This window comes from Cervus elaphus, chromosome 23, assembly GCF_910594005.1.
Source record: "Cervus elaphus chromosome 23, mCerEla1.1, whole genome shotgun sequence".
NCBI classification, from domain to species: domain Eukaryota; kingdom Metazoa; phylum Chordata; class Mammalia; order Artiodactyla; family Cervidae; genus Cervus; species Cervus elaphus.
The window spans coordinates 35,022,430-35,044,502 of record NC_057837.1 but is presented as its reverse complement, the minus strand read 5'-3'; the positions used below and the strand labels follow the sequence as shown (position 1 = coordinate 35,044,502).

Genomic DNA, 22,073 nt, shown 5'->3' with positions numbered 1-22,073 from the left:
TAGCCATGTTTATTATCAGTTTCATGACGTCATCTCTTTGTGCTGATAGGAAGTCTAGTGGTACATTTCCTTTTGAAGGCGGTTTTAACATTGACAGACACCTGCTTCTAAATCAGCTGGCCGAAAATAAGGAGCCCAGCCCATGATTTCTTGTTTCCTGTGGTTTGATCAATCTTGCCTGCACAGACACTTCCTTTTTAGAGCAAACAACGGAACCTCTCCCCTGAGGTGGGCAGGAACTTACCTGAATCACTAGAGCAGGGACTCCCCTGGTCCTTAAATTTTCACTTGGTCTCTGATTCCCCTCCAGGAAGGAGACCAGAGCAGGCTTGTCTGGTTCACTTAGCCTGAGGCTCAAATATTTGGGAGGGTGATTTTGAGCGTTTTCTTCTTATTGTTCTCAGACCACAGTGGTGAAATCACTCAGGCGTCTACATGGTATTCCCCGCCTTTGTTCTTTAGCCTCTGGTGGCCATGAGAGCTGGTGGCTTTGCTGTTCCTTCTGGAAGGAAGCGTTAGTCACATCTTAATCCTGAGTCATACATTTATACTCATTTGGGAAATAAGGAAATTTGACAGCAAGGCTGAGTCAATAATTTTGGTCCTGACCTTTGAGAGAGATTGGTAAACAAACTGAATCACAAATTGTTTATTATTTTGGTCACAGAAGCTACAAAGTTTCCAAGAAGTGAATCTTTCAAATCTGCTTAGTATCCCACATACTTTAAGTTCTGTTTGTCATCAATTATTTAGATGATTAGTATTGCTACAGATTTGGAAAATAAATACCTTTCTACTATAGAACATTACAATTTTATTTAATGGAGAAAAAAAACTGTTCTCTTACTTTTCTTATTCTCCTAGAAGAAAATGTTCCACTGAATAATTTATGCTTTTAAAATGAAGCCTTGTGTTTTCATGATACCAGAGGCTCTTTCATTATCTAAGTGAATGTTAAGCAGCCCTGAATATCAACCATTTTCATGTAATAAACATTTTGAACCTAGGACAACTCAGGCAACTTGATTGTTCTCAGGTGAAGTTCAGACTATGAATTATACAGAACTACAAATAATTGCAAATGATAGAACTAATCACAGTATGCAAATTAGCCTTGATAAGAACCTTATGAAAGTTTTTCGTGGTTATGGTCACATAAAATAGGTTGTAAAATTTAATTATGTCATTCAGGATGGAAAACACAGTATTATACTTTCACACTTTTTAAAAGAATTGAGACAAATAGTTATTAGTAATTTTGTAATCTTTTTATTTTGTATAAAATACATGATTTTTTATGACAAAGGGACCAACTAAAAACACACTGTCCCCTGATATTTCAGATCTAAAGTGCCTGCTTCTAAAATGTATGCTTGGCTTGAAATGACATAAAACCCTCCATGTTACTGATTTATACTTTAAAAAATTATTTCTGAAGATTCTACAGCAGGTCCTTGTTATCTGAGGATAATTAGAACCAGGAAAAGGCCATTTTAATTGAATCAACTTAAACAGGGACCAGAATGTCATAATACAGTTTTTAAAAGCTTTGGGGCATTATCTGGCCAAAAACTCTGAATATCACGAAAATAGTATTTTTAGTTTAGACTTCACAAAATGTAGATGATCATTTTGACCTTGGCTAACTCTTAGAATGAGCAATGCAAAAATCAAGTATTAATTGTTTGGAGAGGAATACATTTTTAGACAAACTTGTGATTGTGTATCATGGTACTTCATAAATGCCACTTGACGTTGACATCACATCTTTGAGATGGTCAGTTTTACAGAAATACTTGAGATCCTAGCCATTTTCCTCTGGGCCTTTTAGATTGTTGACTATCAAACTCCTCCTGGACTGAAATCCCTACCTTGCCACTCATTTAAAATGTTTCTCTTAAATGATTGTGGCTCATCCGCCTGCTCAGTCCCCACTTGCCACTGTTTTGCCTGTCATTGCTGAAGTTCTCTAATGTTTTGATTAACTTTGTGAAATTCTGTATTCGGAGGGCAAGATTTGCAGTTAGGAAAGATGCTGATGGTGAGCAGGGATGGGATTTTGAGTGGGAATTCAAGTCACTTGGTGGTTGGTTGTTAGGAAATATTTTAGAGTTTTGAAGCCATGTTTCTCTTAAGAAAAGCTCACCATGTGGGAATCTGGGCAGTGAGCAATCAGGTAACCGGGACCCCCCAACTTATTTGCCTGAGTCATTGCGGTGTGCTCTGGAGACAAGGAGGCAGATTCATGAGCGGGACACCCCAGTGCTGGTCTCCGTCCTGCCAGGAAGCAGGTATATGACCATGGGTAAGTCATTTCACTTCTTTTGGACTGATTTTCTAATCTACGAAGTGAAAAGGTTGAGCTCAAGCCCCTTCTGGTGACAAGATTCTGTAATTCTGAAGTGCTGGGTATTTTAAGGCTGGTGAGAGCTTTAGCACTCAGTTTTCATATAGAATCCTAGAACTTAATCATCATCAACCAACTCCTTCTTTTAGTTTAATTGTACCATATAGCTTGCTTCCTAAGTCACTTCAGTTGTGTCCAACACTTTGCAACCCTGCCAGTCTCCTCTATCCATGGGATTCTCCAGGCAAGAATACTGGAGTGGGTTCCTCCTCCAGGGCCTCTTCCCGGCCTAGGGATTGAACCTATGTCTCTTAAGTCTCCTGCATTGGCAGGCAGATTCTTTACCACTAGCACCACTAAGTATCTATATATAATATAAGATGTAAAAATATATATCTGTAGATAATTTCTGTAGCTATGGATCACATATGGATATATGTGATCATTTATTTGGTAAAATTGTAATCAGCACTTTGGAGCAATTTTAAATCTGCTCTTTTCAATCGTGTTATCCTTAAGCATTTGCCTATATATTGTAATCTTTTTTTCTTTCTTTCTCTTTATTTACTTTTTGGCCTCACCATGTGCCTAATGGGATCTTTGTTCCGTGACCAGGGATTGAACCCTGGCCCTCAGTGGTGAGATCATAGAGTCCTGACCATCAGGGAATTCCTGTATATTGTAATCTTAACATGTTTCTCTTTTTCACATTAATCTGTTCTAATGACTGCTGTTAATAACAATAATAATCCAATTTTGGATTATTTATTTATTATTATTAATATTATTAATATTATTATTTATTAAAAATAATAAAATTTTTAACTCTTTATTTTTTATTGGAATATAGCCAATTAACAATGTTGTGATAGTTTCAGGGGCACAGCAGAGTTACTCAGCCATCCGTATACATGTGTCCATTCTCCCCCAAACTCCCCAAGTCCACGTGTTGGTGGTTTAGTCACTAAGTCATGTCTGCCTTTTGCGACCCCATGGACTGTAGCCTGCCAGGGTCCTCTGTCCATGGGATTCTCTAGGCAAGAAAACTGAAGTGGGTTGCCATACCCTCCTCCAGAGGATCTTACCAACCCAAGAATCGAACCTGGGTCTCCTTTCATTGCAGGCAGGCTCTTTACCGAAGTACATGTGTTATGATACATTATACTTCAATATACCCTGCCCAGTATATCCTGGCAACAGAGCATCTCTCTACTTTAGAACTTTGGGGGAGAGTTTTGGGGTCATGTTAACATAGGCACCTCTTTAGGTAGACAGTTTTGTAAAAAAAAGCTTCCCACCCCGCTAGGACGCTCTGTGTATACTGCAGTTCTTAAACGCTTTTAGCCACTGCTATAAACAGGAAGAAACATACTAAGGCAAAGTTCTGGCTAAGAGAAGCAGGGGGAGTGGCAAGGAAAGCTGGAAGGATATTCCTTTTGCTGCTGCCAGCAGGGTAAATCAAGATCCTGGGAGTGTGGCATAAATAAAGGAAGTTGGGACGGACACAGAACGGGGATTCTGGATGCATTTTCAGAGCATTGCACCTCATATTCAGTCACCCCGGAGGGCTTGGTGACCTTTGGCTTCTGAAGTTGCACTGAGCCTGGTGTGGAGAACAAAGCCACCAGACATCACCAGCCTCCAGGAGCAGAAGTGCTTATGGGAGTGAGGCCAAATGAGCGAATCCTGCAAGGTTAAAAACAGCAGCACTTTTTAATTCAAGATCTGGGAGACTGTCAAAGCATCCTGGGGGGATACGAGTTTGTTCATCCGTTAAAATTTCATCTGCTGCCTCCTACAAGATGAAGGGAGCATAATTGACACTATTCCGTCTGCTCTGGCTATGTCTGCTTTGGTCTCTGGTTTCTCTGGGTCTCCTGCACATGTGGGTGAATGGCTTGCGATGCTTTTTGACATAACTTGCTTCAGTAGCGAGGTGGTTATTGAGAAAGAAAGGGAACTCTGTGTTGCAGAAATGGGGCGGGGGAGGGGGTAACTTGGTTGTTTACAGTAGTTGATGGCACATGTTTCAAGTTAAGCCAGGTTAAGCAAGGCAATTTTAGCCTTGAACGGCATGACCAAGTAGAAAAAAAAACTGTTACAGAAATTTTATGTCAGTTTCACTTCCCCTGTTGGAGGTCTTATGGAAATGGGGGGTAGTGATAAAGTCTGTTGAAGTCCATTGTTCTCAGAGAATTTATTTCATCTCATTTATGTATTCCTCAGCTTTAGAAGTCACATCCTATAATTTAACAAAAAAAAAAATTTTTTTTTTTCCAGATTCTAGTACATTGGAGACTGGTCCTTTTCTAAAACTAGAGAAGACTAGGAAGGGGTGATGAATTCTTTTTGAGTTTCAAGTTACAAAATAAAAGGTAAGTATTAACGACTTCACAATGTGTTTACAATACTGTTGAGACCAGCTGAAAAAGCAGCAGACAAATAACCAAGAGTTTTGGATATTTGCTCTCACAAAAAATAACACATACACTTCTGATTTACTTATGGGATTTTAAAAGAGAAACAAAACTTAACATATTCTTTTTTTTTTTTTCCCCCTCCCCAACATATTCTTTTAAAATAAACTTTCCAGGTAGATACACCAGAGGGTTAAGGTGAGACCCAGCTGAGTAGTTTATTTTTTTCATAGACTGCATCCTTGGGCACATTTCCCAGGCTTGGTCTGTATAATATCCCCTGATTTAGAGAGAGATGCGAGTATTTCCAATATCGAAGTTAGAGAAAGACAGCTAAAGTGTAGGGACTTACTTTAATCACACATAAATTTGATGAAACTTAATCACCAGCAGCTGCCTTAGGTCTTTCCCCAGATCTCACTCACTTAAGCCCCATGACAGCTGCTAGCCCTACCTGGACATGCCCAGATCTCTTTGGCTGGACCCCAGGAGCAGCACCCTCTCCCAGCCCTCTCATCCTAAAGCTGGTCATCCTCTCTGGGCCAGGGGTAGTCTTCGCAGGGTGCCCTTCTTCCCATTTCCCAGAACTCACAGCCAAAACTGAGGACTGCCGTTAGTCCTCAGGACTGCCATGAGGACCATCAAACTCACTGTTTCCTCAAAAGGCTGTCTTTCCAAAGTCTCTTGGCAATATTTTGTCGTTACGGACAGTCACAGTTCCTCTTTTCCACTTCTCAGTGTATCCATTGATTTTCCCCCTCTCCTTCAAATTTCTCTGCTTAATGACTGGATTCATGGCTAAAAGGAAATCACTTTTAATTCACACCGATCTACTTTTTGTTTTTTAAAAAGTCAAGTCCATCTCAGGGCCCATAGGCTGAGGATATAAAAAAAAAATATTAGACTTTTTGAAACCTCTGACTGTCTAATGAACAGGCTACCCTGCCTGGAGGAGCATCTCTGTTGATGGAAGCGTTTCTATAGAAACTGCACACCTGTCTGACAAGGATTCTCCAGAAGAGGAGCCTGGCTGAATTTGGAACAGAGTTTTCTCGGTTCCAGCCAAAAGGAATTATGCAGTTTCTCAGTTGATGGCCCAAAGGAAGCAAAGTTGGGTGTGTGTTTAATTCACACATTTAAAAAATTAAGCCAAGATATTCAACTAGATTATTGCACATCTACTGAAAGGTGACTCTGATTCTCGAGTATATTTCCAGAAAAGCTGTCCAGGGAGTGAGTGACTCTGTGGGCATTTTTCTGTGTGATGTGGGCTTCAGTGGGTGCAGGGTGGGGTCCCAGAGGGCCCTCAGCAGCAGGTGGGCACGGACAAAGTGCACCCTGAATCAGGGTAATTGACCATTGGGATCAACAGAGGGGGACAGTGATGAAAGCTGATAGTAAACTGAAGTGGGTATATAGGTTTTGCTGGGCCGTAAGGGAGATTATATGAGTTAATTATACATCTGACTGCTATGAGGGTCTGAACATGACTTTTGAACCCCACCTGCCCTGCCACCCTTGAACCCCTAGTGTCTGCCTCCCGCTCCTATAGCCCCATTGACCTATTCTTGGAGATGATGGGGGAGTAGTCCTTAATACATGAGAGAAAGCACAGTAGGGTCATCTTTCCTGAAAACTTCTATATGTATTTGAGCCTCTGAAGGCATATTTATTTGTGTTTTAACGAAGTCATGCTCCTGTTTCCTCCTCAAGCCTCTCTCGTTCCAGCAAGAAGTGTTTTCTCCTCCTTTCTACACAAGCATCACTGGGTCCTTGTCTCTTGCCATTGCTCTGGTTCCTTTCACATTAATTATGTGGCAAGAGGCATTTCCTCACTTACTACTAGACTGTTAACTCCAGGAGGCAAAGGATTTCTTTCTGTTTTGTTTGCTACTTTGATGTCAGGCACCTGGAACAGTGTCTGGTATGTGGAAGGTGCATGATAAACGTTTACTGGGGTAAATGAGGTGGCAAATGCATCTTCCTGACCCAGATTCCTTAGGCTCAGGACCCGTCCCTTCATCCATGAACTTCTTGCTGGACTGACACAGTGGCTGGTCTGCTCACTGACCACTGGTCTGTGGGGTGTGATCACCCACGCCTGGTCCCCTCAGAGGGGCTGGGGAGGGGGTGTGCTGTGTTCTCACCACCTTGACGACCTTAGGTTAAGTTGTCAGCTATTGAAGGCATTTCCTGGGTGCTTACAGGTGTGACATGGAAGGGAAGCAGCCGCCAGGGGACAGCTCTGGTGCCCGTGGTGGGACCAGCCCCTCCCAGGAAACGTCTCTGATGGATGGGGCCATGGCTGGTCAGAGACGTGGGGGCAGGAAGGGCGTGTGCTGGTTGTCACAACTGAGTCTTCCCCTCTGGTCGGGTCTAAGAGGAAGCCTGTGGTTAAGTCACATGGCGGCAGAGTATCTGTCCCTGACAGGGGGGTTAAGGTGGCCCAGACCAAGCCCTGCCTCTGAATACTTAGAGGAGGACAGACAGAGGCTGCATTGCGAGGTGTGGGATGTGATTTGCAGCAGATAAGGAGTCAGGCCGATGGAAAGCCAAATCTAATTCAAATGATCTAATAACATCTTTGAGTGGCTTCCCTGAGGGTCAGTTCTGGTTGATTACGGCTTTTCCTCCTGCCCCCAACCACCACCCCCCACAACCCCACGATCACAAGGAGGAGAGCAGGAAGCCAACTTCCTCAGAACCTCTGTGCTAAGAGAGTTTATGGATAGGACATTGTAGGTGCAAGACTTAGGCTGTAAGGCACAGTAAGAGTTGCCTTCTGGTCAGCTGAGGAGTAACTTTGAGATGATCATGAGATATTAATGTCATAAAACTGTGGACTTCTGCTCCTGTCCTCCTCCCCTGCCCACTTCTCTTTCTTCTTCATCATCATCATCTCCTTCTCTCGCGCTCTCTCTCACACACACACCCCTGGCTGACACTTGAGAAGCTGTCAAGCCTTTCCCTGTCAGGCTCTGAGCTGAGGTGGCTAGAGTCTCTCTCGTCATCACCGAGTATTTATGAAGCTCTCTCTCGGTGTCACGAAACTGCTGCCAACTTCTCCTTCTCTGCCTTCTGCGCCGTGAGCCTTGCTCTCCAGTTGCTCCATGCTTTCCTATTCCGTTCCTCCAGGGTCATCCCTTCCCAGCCTCCCTCATCAAATCCGAGTCCCTGCCCCGCCTCCACCTCCCGGAAGCCCACCTGGTTGCAGCCCTGCAGAACCCCTGCGGCCCTCACCTCCGGCCCCAGGACAGCAAGCCCAGCAGGTGATGCCAGTCACACTGGGGAACTCAGGAGCCTGAGCCGTGACCGCCTTGTCTCTCCCTCCCCTGGCCCATCTCACGCTGGGTTCCATCACCCTCCTGGGATGCACAGGGCACTTGGGATAACCTGACCCTTTGGCTGTGGCCCCAGGACTGACATCTAGTCTCAGCTGAGTATAGTCAGCTCCTCTGATGCAGGCCTCCAGCCCCACCTGGTGGTCCCATGTGGGCTGGGACATGTGAGGGGTGATGGCACCACCTGGGAAGCCCTCACAGAGGGACCTAGGCTCACAAGAGAAATGGAAACATTCCCGTAGTTTTCACGTCTTGTGCCTAGAAGTGTTACTTGGAGGGAAAATTCATCTTTTTGGCATCTGTGTTCATGGGTTGGGGGCAGCTGCTGAGCTGAGTGGAGAGGGAGAACGTGTGGAACAGACCAGGGGGTGTCCAGGATACTCAGAGTGTGTGTGAGCTGTGGTCAGTAGTGGCCGACTCTCTGTGACCCCATGGACTGTAACCCACCAGGCTTCTCTGTCCATGGGATTTTCCAGGCAAGAATACTGGAGTGGGTTGCCATTTCATACTCCAGGGAATCTTCCCAATCTACCATGTCTCTTGTGTCTCCTACATTGGCAGGCAGATCCTTTACCTGTGGCAGACTCTCACAGAGGGAGTCAAAATGATTCAGTCTCTTCCCTAAGTTTCCATTTTTTTTTATTCGAGATTTTTAAAATGATTACATATCAGTTTTCAATACCCAGTTGATCAAGGTATTTTAGAAACCTTTGATTTGAAAAGTTCTAAGGTGAGTGATCTTTAGTTTGGTGAACAGATGGCTTCTGATGACCTGGGGTGAACTCTTGCATAAGTGAGTAGGCCTGGTTCTCAAGAGATGCTTCCAATACCCAAGGATCATAACCAAGTACCAGTAGGGGAAGAGACTTAGAAAATACGCTCCATGCAGCCACATGGGTTTTGCATCATAGCAGATGCTAGCTGAACAGGAGCGCTATGTTTGGCCAAAGGCCGTTGTCAAAAACAGAAGGGCTGGCTCTAATCCCCCTCGCGGGATCCAACTCAGTGTTCCATAAACAGCTGCTCTGGCCCCTGAAGATGACATCTCAGGGCCCAGGGTCACCCTCCCTGCCCTGCCAGAGCCGGCCCACCTGGCTGTTCTCTCCACTTAACTTTAGACAAGAGGAAATCTTTATGAGACTCTGTGTATAGTCTCAGAAACATGTCTTATTTTATTGTCATGGCCCAAGACTACTTAGTAAGTCCTTAGGACTGGAGGTAAGCTGACTGTACTGTTTCCTAAGTATCTGTATTTAACAAGTTAGATCTTTGCTCTCGAGTTTATATCACATATACACACACACACATGCCTACCCTTATTATTTGAACGTTGACTGATGATATGTGTGTTTCTGTAACACGGGGAGTAACACAACAACAGGATGTAGATGAATAAATCTTTTAACAAATCTTTGTGTAACACTAGGGCAGGGCTGTTTTATCCATCATGAGAAAAGAAGGATGGAGGAAAAGGCATGGTTTTCCATTCACCTGTGGAGGGGGAACAAGTGGAGAAAAAATTAGTTTTATTCTTAGAAGAGTTGAGGGCATGAATAGAACATGGTTTGATGACTAGGAAATGGCAACCATGGTGGGACTGGTTGGGGAACGGAGGTGGTGTGCCCCTGGGAGGCATCAGGGGACTGCATGGATAGGAGTAACGGCTAGTTTGTAGGGGTCCTGGTGTTTCAGGTTCTACTCTGGGTCATGGATGTGACCTGGGCTTGTTGAACTGATTGCTACAAAGTTATGTGTGGTAGGAAGAATCATGACTCCCCAAAGAATCATGGTTCGCATCCTAATTCACAGAGGCTATGGATATGCTAGGTTACATGGCAAATAGGAAGGTCTCATCTGGCCTTGAAATGGGGAGGTTATCCTGATGGTCCAGGTGGGTCCTACGTAATCACAAGGGTCCTCTGACGTGAAGGAGATGCAGGAGAGTCAGTGTAAGAGTGATGCCGTGGGATAAAGTCTCTGGAGGACGGGCCACAGATCAAGGAAGGTAGGTGCCTCTAGAAGCTGAAAAGGCCAGGAAATAGATTCGCCCCTGAAGCTGCCAGAGGGGATGCAGCCATGCTGACATGTCAATTTTTAGGCCACTGAGACCCAATTCAGACTTCTAACCTCTAGGGCTGTAAGATAATAAAGTTATTTTAAGCCACCAAGTATGAGGTAATTTGTTACAACAGTGATGGAAAACAATCCAATATGGAAACCTGCCTATACTGTGGAGATGTGAGACTCCCTTAGTTATTTATGAAATTTAATACAATGGAAAATTTATGAAAGACAAATAACTCGAAGAATCTTGTCGAATTGTAAGATCTTTCTAAGCTAATCTGTTTCAGTAAAGTGAGGGCAAGAACTTTATTTACTCACTATTATACCCTCACTACCTAATTCATTTTTATAATTCATTTTTTAAGTGAATGAAACTCTTCATGTAAGTCCATGAAAAAACAAAACAACCATCTTTACAAAGAAATTATTTTATGCAAAAGTATGTCACTAGGACTAGAAATCTTAAATTTAGACTCTTTTTATAGACCAAGAATATTATACTTTATCACTCAAAGATAAGAGGTTTGGTTAGAGGATTTAATTTAAGTTGTTGGGTGTAAGCAGGAATCATTTTTGCTTTCTTGGGCTCTAGGAACTTCTTTGTACCTATGCATGGTTTGAGTGTTAACTTGCCCTTTGTCTTATCAATAAAACCACTGTAATATGTAGCAAACTGTAACCTTAAATCCATGACACCCCCCCGCACAAGTGCTCATTATTTGTGAAATTTAGTTTAGGAAACCTGATACTGTAATACTTATCTATTATAAATGATATTTGCATGGACTCTTAGAATTACAAATATTTCTAGTGTAGATTTGCTATTTCTTGACTCACTTATTCTTTGAGGAAAATCTTGGCTAGGATTTTGCTATGTGCCAGGCCATGGGAAAACAAAGGTAACTAAGATATAGCACTTTGCAGAGAAAGCCACCTTCTCAATGGGAAGAAAAAGAAGTCTGTAGATAATGAAAAGATGAAATAGCCAATACTGAAATAATTCCCAGTGTCAAGAATAGTAAACTTTCAACTCTGCAAGGAGAATACAGCAGAGAGAAAGAGACTAGAGGGCCAGAAGGAGCCTGGCAACTAGAAGGGACAAGTATTAATTGCTACTGAATCCTGGCACTTTTACACCTAATTTTATCATTTTACTTTGCAAAATCACACAGAGTGGAAATAATAATCACTGTCTTCTGAGTCACTGATTTTAAAGCAGAGATGGGCAGACTTTTCTGTTAAAGGCTAGATAGTAAATATTTCAGGCTATGGGGGCCATACTGTCTCTGTCACACCTATTCAACTCAACTGTTGAGGCAGGAAAACAGCCACATAGAATATGGAAGCAAATGAGCACATCTGTGTTCCAGTAAAATTTTATTGACAACAGTGGACAGTGGACCAGATCTGGCCCAGGGGTTGCAGTTCACTAATCCCTATTGTAGAACAGCCATGATAGCTACCGTTTCATTTTAGAATATTTCTGGAGAGGGAGATTATAGGTTTCATTAGCTTTACAAGTGAGTTGGTGACAGTTTCAAAATGAATTATAGAATCTCACCAAGAAATAATGGCAGACTGGATTAATAATGGAGGTTCAGACAGACCCAGTTTTTGGACGTTTCACATCATCGTGGTTAATATTTAACAGACCTCTGAGAATCCAGATATAATCCATCTTTAGGTCATTATATGATGAGTCCAAAGAGAAAACCACACTAATTCAGTCTTGGCACAGGTTTTGCCGCTGTGTAGGCATGTGTGTGTTTTAGCTCTGAGATTTTTTAAATCATGGAAATAAAGAAGATTTGTCTGGAACCACTGGGAAGAAATGAGGTAAATATCTGAACAGATGACCTGGGAGAAGCCTAGAGTGTAAAGTCTCAATACTGCTGTCTTCTGGAAAAAGGCAGAAACATCTGGTTAGTGTAACAATGAGGGGTGATGTGAAAGGAAACCTCACATCCAGATTAGAAAAGCAGAATACATCTTGACATCTTAAAGCAACAAGACAGAAAAAAAAAATCTGTCTTTAATAACTGATAGTGTGGGAAAAGTCACTAAATTCAGAGATTGAGTTTCTTAATTTGGTTTCTTAATCCTTTAGAGCAAAACAGTGAATTTTTCTTTCCAAGAGTATATCCAAGTGTATCTCTTAAGATTCAGAGTAGTAGGAAAACACCTGGAAAACCATTATATGACTTTAAAAAAACGTGATACTGGGAAGCTGTGTAGGTCACCTGTCCCAGCCCTAACGTGACTGAAAGGAGATTTTTCTCTTGGCTGATGAGAGAGAGCTTGGACGAATTTGGTTACATTGGGGCGCTTATTTCTTTTGAGTAAAATTTTCAAAAATCAAAAACACAAAGTTTATAAGATGGTTTCAAGTATAGATGGTTCCAACTGGATCGAAACATTTTTTCACCAACAGGAATCAATTAAAAGGATGTTGTCTCCAGCAGTCCCCATGCTTGGCACTCACCAGTGTGTTTTGATCTGGTTCCCCATCTGGCTCTGTACTGTTGCTCTTAAGATTGACTTGGAGGAAAGAGGGAGGAAAAGATGGAAAATATGGGAGTTGATATCTTCCTGGAAGACACTGTAGATGTCAGCAGACTGAATTATTCCAACCAAAACAATGTAAGCTTTTCCTTGTGCTTTGAATCCTGGGCATGAGTCTTGTCTTGGATGAGACAGATGTGATTTGGGGGACGTGCACCGTATCCTGAGCTTCGATGACTTTTCTGCTTGTCACTCTTACAGGAATCAGACACACTACTGCTGTGCATTTGTGTACTGTTTCTGGCCTCTTTCTAAGTTCAGTGGAACTTCATAAAACTCAAGAAATCTTAGGACAGCTTGAAGAAAATAATCTGTAAAGTAGACCAATGTTTTAATGTGGATTATAGCCAACAAACAGCCTTTATGTTGAAGGCTTTAACGTGTTTTCTTTCCCAACAGACAAAGCCTTTTTTTAAAAAGTTAATTAATTGGACTTTCCTGGTGATCCAGTGGTTAAGAATCCATCTTGCAATGCAAGAGACACCGGTTTGATCCCTGGTCCTAGAAGATCTCATATGCCAGGGAGCAACTAGGCCCGTCCGCTACAGTTACTGAGCCCATGCTCTGGAGTCCTGGAGCCACAACTACTCAGCCCACGTGTAGCAACTACTGAAACCCATGTACCTGAGCTCCGCAACAAGAGAAAAGCCACCGTGATGAGAATCCTGAGCACCCCAACCAGAGAGTAGCCCCGGCCTCTCTCCACAACTAGAGAAAGCCCACACACAGCAATGAGACCCCAGAACAGCCAAAAACAAACAAGTAAATAAATAAATATTTTTAAAGTTAATTAATTTGGTTGCACTGGATCTTCATTGCCGTGTGCAGGTTCTTATTTGTGGCATGTGGGATCTAGTTTCCTGACCAGTTCCCTGCATTGGGTATGCAGAGGCTTAACCACTGGACCACCAGGGAAGTCCCCAGACAAAGCCTTTTTGCAATGTAAACATGGTAAGGAATATTCAATACTCCACAATCTTGCTGACATTCTTTTCTTTTAGCAAGGGTTAAATAAGGGGGATCTTCAAAGCCTTGGTGCTATATTATAGAGAGCTTTGAAGTTTTTATTAGCTTCCCTGGAAATCACTGTTCCCTGGAAAGTTCACTAATGGAATATATAGTCTCTTACACAAATCCATTTCTTAGCTGTGTATAGAGTAAATTACCTAGTCAGTGGGGATTCTCTGGCAAGATTAAGTTAATACCTAAACTGGTCCCGAGTTAGCTATTCTCATTGTAAAGCTTTTGCAGTCATAAGGTACAATGTTATTTGGGTTAAAATTAACATTTCTGTATCTTAACTCACGTCTTGCACTCCCTGAAAGTAGCATATTATACATTTCCCAGCCAGTCAGACAGCAGCTCTTATCTATGGAACCAACCTCTTCCAGCTTAGTGGGCGGTGCCATCCTGCACCCAGTGCCCCCTCGGCCCCTTCTCATCTCCGCATCTCCACCTGTGGCTCCACCCTATCCAGAGCTGACTGTCTTTGCCTTCTCTGTGGCGGTGGCCTCCTATCAAGTCCTCTGCTGCTGCTTTCCCTCTTCCCTGTCTACCTAACCCCCAAAGTCTGTTTTCCTTGGAGCCACTAGACTGATTCTTTAAAACTAAATCAAGATCATTCGTGCCCTCCTGCACACCCTACAGTGGCTTCTTGTACCTACAGTGGCTTCTCGTAGCTCCAAACCAAATCCCAAGTCCTTCTCTGGCACAGGCCTCTCTGATCTGTGCTCAGCTTTCCCTGTCCCGCCTTTCCTGCTGGCTTCCAGGACAACTCCCTGTCCCTCGCTCTGCTCCGTCCACACCCGCCACCTTGCTTGTCCCATGCACCCATTCAAAACTTGAAACCTCACACTTCCCTGCTCTTGAGCCACCTCTCCCGCCATATACCCAGCAGCTTTCTGGCTGCTGCTTTCAGGTTTCTGCTCAAAAGCAACCATCTGAGACCCAAGCACTTTATCTAAATGAAAAACCCCCATCCTCTTACCCAGCTTTTCCTTCCTTCCTTCCTTCCTTCCTTCCTTCTCTTACTAATGGACATTCAGCTTATTATTGATTGATCGCTTGGTTTACATGTTCATTCTTTTATTTATAGTTCATCTATCCCTCCCAAGAGAACTTAAACTCCATAAAGATAGGGACTTACAATGATACACATGTATCTTTCGTGCCTCACACATGTAGGCAATCAAGAGGTATCTGCTGGGTGTTGAATGAAGGAAAGAACCAGAGTCATTCACATTGTCTTTGGTTTCCATATATAGACCAAGTCATAGAGCAGTTTATGTTGTTCAAAATGCCAGTGATGTTTTTATTTTCCTGCTTTAATAAAGTTTTCAGTCCAATAGCCAGAGTTTATCTTAGATTTAGCTCTTGCCTAAAGATCTTATTAGTGACCTTGGTCAGCCTCCAGTGTAGTTCAACATGGAACATAGGTACCATATGGACATGAGGACCTGGACTTCCTGGTGATGTAATGGTTTTGCAGTGGCCATCCGTGTCCACGGACAGAGCCACTGGAGTCTTGCTTGCCTTGTAAGTGATTAGCAGGCACGTATATAGCACAAGGAAAAGAGCCAATAGGCACGTCTATTCTTAGTACAGTAGAGTTCCCATAATTATCTAAGCACTCAGAGGTTACTTTAAGAAATTTTGTAAGACTAATGGAGCTTTTTCTCCTACCAATGAGCTACTCATCATCTTCCTATAAATATTATATGAGAAGAAATCAGGGGTGGGAGTTAATGGAGGAAGTTGGATACACGGTCTGTAGAACCTTGTAGAAGATCCTAAGAGCCCCATTCCACAAGATAATTTTGTTGGCATAATTGCTTTGGGCTGCTTCTAAAAAGTCAGATGTATCAATGCGTAATTTGCATTCAGTAAAATTCACTTTTTAAAAAAGCATACGGCTGTGCATTTTGATAAGTACATAGATTCAGTTTTGTAACCACCATAATCAAAATATAAATTTCCATCCCTCCAAAATGTTCCTTGGAATGTGCTCCACTGTAATTGCTCAGCCCTGACCCCTGGAAACCACTGATGTGTTTTCTATGCTTATGGTTTTGCCTTTTCTATAATGCTCTGTAAATGGAATCATGCAGTCTGTCGCTGTTTGAGAGGCACCGATATGTTATTGGTAGTTTGTTCCTTATCACTGCTAAGTATTCCAGTGTGAATATAGTTTCTCTTTTCCCTTCAATTCTGTGTTCCAGTCTCTTCTACTTGGATTTTTAATTACTTTTTATGTAAATATTTCAAACCTTCCCTGTTGCCCTAGTTCCTTTTTTTCTTCTCTGCACCAGTGCAGTGTCTTGTACCAGCAATTCTAAGTACACATCTGTTTGGTTGATCTCCAGGGGCAGTGATGGCAATTGGGGCACCATTGTGCATGTGTAGCAGGCTCGTGGGGCATCTGTACAAGGTGAGTGAGCCCTCCCCCAGGGTTGAGGTAGAGATTCCTATTATTTCTCTCCTGGCAGTAAGACATTACCTGCCAGGCATGGAATATAAAGAAGGTTGAGCACAGAAGAATTGAAACTTTCAAACTGTGGTGTTGGAGAAGACTTTTGAGAGGCCCTTGGACTGCATGGAGATCAAACCAGTCAATCCTAAAGGAAATCAACCCTGAATATTCATTGGAAGGACTGATGCTGAAGCTCCAATACTTTGGCCACCTGATACGAAGAACTGGCTCATTGGAAAAGACCCTGATGCTGGGAAAGATTGAAGGCAGGAGGAGAAGGGAACAACAGAGGATGAGATGGTTGGATGGCATCACCAACTCAATGGACATGAGTTTGAGCAGATTCCAGGAGATGTTGATGGACGGGGAAGCCTAGCTTGCTGCAGTCCATGGGGTTGCAAAGAGTTGGCATGACTGAGTGACTGAACAATGGGATATAAAACTGGATTTGAGCTGTTACAGTGGTGAAGATCCATCTTGCCATGAGGGGAGAAGTCGTACAAAATCTGTGGTTTTTATAAGGTATATAGATTTACCTTAGAGACAGCAGCAGTGAAAAGTACAGAATCTTCTCCAAAGGCTTTCTATCTCTTAAAGCTTTTATGTTGTTTTTTTAATCACTTTCTAAGCTTGGCATAGTGATTAAGAGAGAGAGATCTGGAGACAGACTCTGCTACTAACCGCCTATGTGACCTTGGGAACCTTTCAACGCCTTAGTTTCTTCATCTGTAGAATGGGGATAAAAATAGCAGCGAGGAGTGATGATAAATGGTTGATTTGTACATAGTGCTTAGAACAGCACCTGGCAGATATTAAGCTACAGGTCCTTAAGATACAGGACCATTAGTCACTGCTGTTACTGTTATTAACTAACTTTATCCCCAGTATTCCTCTGAAAATGTGCATTTAACATGCATTTGTGACACTTTTCATGGATGTCAGCTTTTAGATACCTGTTCAAAGAAAGATTATGATTCAGTTAATGGGGGTTTGGAAATAAAATAAAATAGGAGTTTGGGATTAGCAGACACACACTACTGTATATAAAAGTGATAAACAATAAGGACCTACTGTGTAGCACAGGGAATTATATTCAATATCTTGTAATAACCTGTGATAGAAAAGAATCTGCAAAAGAAAATATATATACACACACATATATATAAATTGTGAAAATTTATAATACACATGCGCACACACATATATGTACATATGTACACACATATGTATACACACACACACACACACACACACATATATATACATATATTCTAACACAACTCTGTGGGCTTCCCAGGTGGTGTAGTGGTAAAGCATCCACCTGCCAATGCAGAGACTCAGGTTTGATCCCTGGGTCGGGAAGACCCCCTGGATTAGGAAATGGCAACCCACTCCAGTATTCTTGCCTGGAAGAGTCCATGGACAGAGGAGCCTGGCGGGCTACAGTCCATGGAGTCTCGAAGAGTTGGATGCTACTGAGCACACACAACTAACACAAATATGTAAATTAAAAGAAAAAAAAAAAAGCAGTTAACAGTGAGCAAGAGAGCTTGTGGCATTACCTGGAATAACATCCAGTGGCCAATCATCCCCAGAGGTGTGTATTTATCCTCAGTATGTTGACTTGGGTCATGTTAAGTGACCTCAGGTCTCTGGTCTCACTTGCTTATTTCTCCTACTTTTGGAAGCTTGGGGTGGGGGGAGGTGTGACTTCTGACTGTCGCTGTTCCCTCCATCAGAACGTCCCTGCATCCTACATGTAAAGGAACACCAGTCCACCAGTTTGCTCACTAGCTCAGGGCTGGAAGTTTGGGCACAAGATTTTCAGTCATTTCTCTCTCTCCCCCTAATTATTTTACTGCCATCTACTACAATGATGGTTTCTTCTAGCCCTACTTAGAAACTTTTTCCTGATTTTGCTTTATCAGGCCACCTCTCTACTTTGAAGGGGGTGTTCAGTAAGTTGCCTCTGTGTTTGGGGCCGCCACTTCAAGGCTACAGCAGGTGGTCCCAAGGGCCAGTGGGTGAGCACACAGCTGGCAAGCAGACCCAGCCAGCCTGCCCACACCACCACCCCCCACCCCCCAACTCCTCCTTCAACACAGCTCTGCTTCTCTCCTGCCCTTCAGAATTACCACAAAGGCTGGAGGAACTCACAGGCAGACCTCACTTTATTGCATTTCACAGATACTGTGCTTTTTACAAGCCAAATGTTTGTGGCAACCCTGGTTAAGCAAGTCTATGGGTGCCTTTTTTCCAACAGCATTTGCTCACTTCCTGCCTCTGTCACATTTGGTAATTCTCACAATATTTCAGACTTTTTCATTATTATTCTATTCATTACGGTGATCTGTGACCAGTGGTCTTAGGTGTTACTCCTGTGATGACGAGCTGAAGGCTCAAATGATGGTTAACATTTTTTAGCAAGAAAGTATTTTTTAATTAAAGTATGTACACTTTTTTCAACCTAATGCTATTTCACACTTTATAGACTAGAGTGTAAAGTAAATATAACTTTTACGTGGACTGGGAAACCAAAACCTCGTGTAGCTCGGTTTATTGTAATGTTCACTGTATTACAGTGGCCTGTGTGTTGTTCTGAGCATCCTCTGCAGGCTGAATCATGACTCACAGGTGCACTACTCTGAATGCAGCTAGGTGCCATGACTTAGAAAATAAAGACCTGTGAGAGACACTGCTGAATTCGTAGCAGCCTTTCGCCATCACTTTCTAAACATAACTGCTGGTGTGGGGTGGATCAGAGGCAATATTGGTATTGTAAAGGGGCTTCTCATACTGGAAGCCCTTGAGACCCACGTCTGTAACAGACACCCAGGAGGTGAGAGAGAGGAGGAGAGGGTGGCCCGGGGTCCACCAGGGCCCATTGCCTCCTTACCTGCCATGAGAGCTGATGGGTATGTATGCCCAATGGTGGACATTAGCCCCTAATGTCTATTTTTCTTATCAAATATGATTTGCATGCCAGTAGGTTTTTACATTGTTCATTTAGGAAAAGAACAGCAAGATCTAGCATAGTCATCTTACTTTCATGAAAACATGCACATGTAAAGCAAAGACTGATAGACAGTATCTGCCCTCACCAGTTGGTGAATCTCAAAGGTCTGTGACATTTGGAGACTGAAGAGGGGTCATGACATGGTGGCCGCTCAGAACCCACTGCTATACTGGGGAGGCCCCATGTGCCTTCTGCAAAGCCTGTGATCCCAGAAAGGGTCTTGGCTCTGTTTTCGCTGTGGCAGCTGCACATCTGGGGATCCTCCTGGAGCTGCCTGGAAAAAGATGCTTGTGTCGGGGTTTCAGCTGTGTTCAGGTTTAAGGGCACTTGGAGAATGTCAGACACTTTGCGGTACACTTTGGAGTGTTGAAATGTTGCATCCTGTTTTGCAACTTGGCATATTGTATGTTTTGTCATTATAATTACAAACATATATATGTATGTGTATGTGATATATGTGTGTATATTTATACATGTGTATATATATCCATATATACATATGTGTATATGTGTGTTTGTTTCATTCAGAAATAGAAACGTGGCTCTTACTATATGTCTTACTTAAGGCCGTTGTAACAGAATTCCATAGACTAAGTGCCTTAAACAACAAGCCATTTATTTCTCCCAGTTTTAGAGGCGTTGAAGTCCAAGATCTAGTAGCCAGCAGATTCAGTTCCAGGTGAGGGCTCCCTTCCTGGTTTGCAGACAGCTACCTTCTTCCTGTGTTCTCAAATGGAGAGGCACAGAGAGAGAAAGCAGGGTCTCCCTGTCTTTTCTCTAAGGACACAGATCCCATCATGTCCATCACCTTCATAGCCTAATCACCCCAAAGGCCCCACCTCCAAATACCATCACATTGGAGGTTAGTATTTCAACAGATTGATTTTGGCAGACACATAGCCCTATATTTGGACACTGTGTGTGTGTATGTGTGTGTGCTCAGTTGTCTGACTCTTTATCATACTTACAAGCACATATATCTATCAAACAGCAAGCTGAGTTTTTTTTCAGTTTGTTTGCACATTTTGTGGTTGCTCCTAGGCAAGTAGTAGGAGACACTAAAGAATTTGTTAAAAAAAAAAAAATATATATATATATATACATATAAGAGAACTTAAAATTGAGAATTCAGCCCATTAACTTAATGTTTCTACTTGCAGTTGTGGGTGATACGTACATCTTTTGAATTATGAAGCAGAATGCCTCCCAGGATTTTATAGGAGCCTATTTGAAAATGCACGAGGACTTGGCCTTTTAGGAACCTGTGCTGTAGTGAGATACATGGGAAGCCCACTGAGGGCAGCATAAAGCCCATGAAGTGGGAAGCATGTCCCTATAGGAAGGTGTCCCCAAGGGCAGAGGGGAGGTGGCCTTTCTGGATGTCACTAGGGAGGGTTGTGTGCTTATTTTAGCTCCCTCTCCTTCATGTGTCCCCACGTCAGCTGCTATTTTGACTGTGGGCATCTTCCTGCAGCTGGTTGTGTGCTGGCTGCCAGACGCCCTCCTGGGACAGCGAGCTGCTCTGTGGCCACTGGTTCCCGTCTGTCAATCCACATCCACTTGAGCAGTGAAGTGTGGCTGTGAAACGCTACAAACATACAGGATTAGAGGCCTTTTGTAACAATGCTCAGTCCATTTGTGAGAAAAAAAATACATAAAACATTCCCTTGGTTAAGAGAAATAGAGGGCAAAAGATTGGCACAGTCAAATTGTACCTCAAAATACATTTAATATATGCTCATTTAGAGAAAGCGACCAACATTTACTTAGTACAAAAAAATCCAGTGTCTAGGGAAATACTCACTGCTCTATGGATGTTATCCTAATGTGTAAATATACTACAAGCAAATGGTTCAAGATCACAAAATCTCTAATAAATTACTTGACACATCATATGGACCATTGTTGGCACTCTAAAAATGGTCTATGATTTATTCTTTATCCAAGCTTTCTGTACCCTGCCCCACTTCCAAATTAAAATGAAGCCAGGCAGCCTTGATGTCATTGAGAGTGGTCCCATGCGCTTTCTAAAGGTGGAGGGGGGCCGGTGATCTCTGAAGGAAGTCCCTCCCACTCAGCACCTTTGTGGCCCCACCTCCCTCCTGTGGCGCCTCCCCTTGTTGTCATTTCTCCTCTGTCTCCAACCTCAGCTTCTGCACATGCCACTGCGGTCACTTACTAATGGTTTTTCCATCAACTTGTGAGGTCCTGAAATTGATGCTAACAGAATGTCACCTTGGCTTGGCCACTGGTATCTGGAGGCTGATGAAATGGAGCTGTCCCCACACTGTCACAGACCCACGGAGATGTATGTCAGTTATCATCGGGCCTGTCAGTGGACACCTTCTATTAATAGGAATGTGATTTTGCTGACTTGGAGATTTTTTTTTTTAACTTTTTATATTTTTAAATTTTAATATTTAAATTTTTTGCCCATGCTGGGTCTTCATTGGTGAACACGGGCTTCTCCGGGTAAGATCCCACATGCCACATGGGATCTGGTCAGGTAGTTCCCTGACCAGAAATTGAACCCGTGTTCTCTGCATTGGAAGGAGGGTTCTTAACCACTGGGCCACCAGGGAAGTCCTAAGATACTTATTTTTTATAAATGTTCAAATAATTAAAATGATTATTATTATAAAATTATTATTACCATTACTATTGCTGTAACTAATCTAACCCATGATGGTTGAGAATGACCTATAAAGGTGGTTGTGGTTTTGTCACTACATCGTATCCAACTCTTTTCGACCCCACAGACTGTCACCCACCAGGCTCCTCTGTCCATGGGACTTCCCAGGGAAGCCTACTGGAGTGGGTTGCGTTTCCTTCTCCACGGGATTTTCCCAACCCAGGG

General features: G+C 42.8%; 1 protein-coding gene across 2 annotated transcripts in view; it reads left to right on the top strand.

Annotated features, from left to right (window-relative positions):
- Nucleotides 1-22,073, top strand: part of SVIL (supervillin) — a 255,470-nt gene that overhangs the window by 38,842 nt on the left and 194,555 nt on the right. For both annotated transcript variants that reach the window (XM_043884802.1, XM_043884803.1), the window contains exon 2: nt 4,628-4,722. The gene's annotated coding sequence lies outside the window, so the exon portion shown is untranslated. The remainder of the gene's footprint in view (nt 1-4,627; nt 4,723-22,073) is intronic.